The following is a 2,752-nucleotide window of genomic DNA, read 5'->3' as shown; positions in this document are numbered from 1 at the left end:
AAGGCTATGGCCTTTCCAGTGGTCGTGTATGGATGTGAGAGTTGGAGTGTGAGGAAAGCTGAGAGCCGAAAAACTCATGCTTTTGAACTATGTGTTGAAGACTCTTGAGAGTCCCTTGAACTGCAAGGAGATCCAACCAGCCCATCCTAAAGAAAATCAGTCCTGGGTGTTCATTGGAGGGACTGATGTTGAAGCTGAAACTCCAATACTTTGGCCACCTGATGCGGAGAGTTGACTCATTGGAAAAGACCCTGATGCTAGGAGGGATTGGGGGCATGAGAAGAAGGGGATGACAGAGGATGAGATGGCTGGATGGCATCACTGACTCGATGGACATGAGTTTGAGTAAACCCAGGAGCTGGTGATGGACAGGGAGGCCATGGCTTCTATTCATGGGGTTGCAAAGAGTCAGACACGACTGAGCTACTGAATGGAACTGAACTGAACTGTGCTTGGTAAAATAAGAGCCTATCTCTTTATTCAGCTACCCAAGACCTGCTCATCTCAGGTATTTTTCCAGGTAATGATTTCAAGACTCTAGAACAAATAGCTACAGTTTTGGGAAAATAAATTTGTTTGTAAAACACTTTATGCCTGCATACTCTGTTAAATAAATTATATAATTTAATGTCCAGAAATAATATTTTCTTCTCAGAACTGTCAGAATCTGTTTGTACTTATTAGCATCCATAATATGACTATTAATTTATTTTGATGTTGATTCACAGGAAAACCTTCGCTTCTTTTATCATCAGAATGGTATGTCAATAAATTTAAGGATTTTGTTGTTGTTGTTAGTTTTACCTTATTTAAAAACTAATGTAGGTGGCACTTTAAAAATTAAAATGTGCAAATTCATCTTCATGTGAATCCCATGTCATAAGGTATAAAGAAAAGCTCCTCACTTATATTATATTCTTATGCACATTAGAGACATGTAATAGACATTCTACATGACACACATTATACACACCCTAGACAGAGAAACCAGTGTATCTCAGAAGAATTTATTTTCACTAAACCTGTTTCCACTTGGATGCTATAAAAGTCCATTCAAAATCCAAAGAAATACAGCACTGTGTTTTAAATTCTGCTGTTTACATTTCCTTTTAGCTCTTTGCTTTGACTGTTCTATAGACTCCATCTTTGGCACCAGACACTCCAAAAACAGGTAACAAGTCGTGTGGTAAAGCAGTAATAAATCTCAAGGGAAAAGGTGATATTAATTATTGCGTGCCTCACTAAGTACTAGAGACTAATATCAATAACATAGTTATCTTCATTGTTATTAGTGTGTGTTGTAATGATTTATTCTAATACTAATACATAAATGTTTTAAATTGTTCTTTGAATGACATAAAAAAATGTAAACACTTTTTGTATGCATGGAAATTTTTCAAGCATAGAAAACACTAGTCTCTCTTATAGCCTGGTGTTTCTAACGTTGTTGTTTTTTTCACATTGTTTTGATGATGTAATGAGACATTAATTCATCCAAATATTCTTGAAACAAGAAAGGTTATGCTCAGAGTAATTAGTTTGTAGATTGTAATATACTTTGGGAACAACATGTAGATTTAGAACAAATTCCTCAACTACCTATCTCACATATTTATATTATTATCAGGTAGGTAGAAATGCCTCTTTAAAGAGTGACTATTGACCAAGTCATTTTCTGAGTACAAAATGAAAATTACAGAAATAAATTGTGTTCTTCCTTACAAATATACTGTAAACATCCAGAAGTGATACACATGTCTGTATCATTTTCTTGATCATTTCCTCAAGAATTTAGAGAAGAGCATAGAAGAATGGAAAGAAGAAGTTGCTCATCCTTAACTGAATTCATACTTTCCAGAATTACTGATAACCCTGGGATTAAAGTAATCCTATTTATCCTGTTTTTTCTTGCTTATCTCATTAACTTTCTGGAAAATCTTGGAATGATTATTTTAATTAGGTTGGATCTCCAGGCTGCACACACTTATGTACTTTTTCCTCAGCCATTTTTCTTTCTGTGACCTCTGCTATTCAGCAGCAATTGGTCCCAAGATGTTGATAGACCTTTTAGTCAAAAACAAATCAATCCCCTTCTATGGTTATGCTCTGCAATTCTTGGTCTTCTGTACCTTTGCAGATTGTGAGTGTCTCCTGCTGGCAGTGATGGCCCATGGCCGGTACAAGGCCATCAGCAGCCCCTTGCTCTATGCGGTCAGCATGTCCAGCGGGGCGTGCTCCCTGCTCATGGCTGGGGTTTACATGATGGGTTTACATGATGACAGATGCTCTGGTGCACACGACATTAGCATTCCACTTATGCTTTTGTGAGTCAAATGAGATTATCCATTTATGCTGTGACTTACCCCCAGTTTACCTTCTCTCCTGCTCTGATACATGGGTCAATGAGTTGACATTATTCACTATTTTTGGCTTTGTTGAATTAAGCTCCATTTCAGGAGTCCTTGTTTCTTATTGTGATATCATTCTAGCAGTCTTGAAGACCCACTCTACCGATGGGAGGTTCAAAGCTTTCTCCACCTGCACCTCCCATCTAATTGCTGTGGCAACTTTCCAGGGAACTGTACTCTTCATAGATTTCAGACCCAGTTCTTCCCACATTCTAGATCAAGACAAAATTACCTCATTGTTTTATACCTTTGTGATTCCCAGGTTAAACCCTCTGATCTATGGCCTATGGAACAAGGATGTGAAAGATGTCCTAGAAAAGCTAAAATATAAAAGATGGTTTTAA

General features: G+C 37.3%; 1 pseudogene; it reads left to right on the top strand.

Annotated features, from left to right (window-relative positions):
- The first annotated feature begins 1,811 nt into the window (after positions 1 to 1,811).
- Positions 1,812 to 2,752, top strand: LOC122684329 (annotated as a pseudogene).

This window comes from Cervus elaphus, chromosome 26 (genome assembly GCF_910594005.1).
Source record: "Cervus elaphus chromosome 26, mCerEla1.1, whole genome shotgun sequence".
Classification (NCBI taxonomy): domain Eukaryota; kingdom Metazoa; phylum Chordata; class Mammalia; order Artiodactyla; family Cervidae; genus Cervus; species Cervus elaphus.
This window is presented reverse-complemented; position numbering and strand designations above follow the sequence as displayed.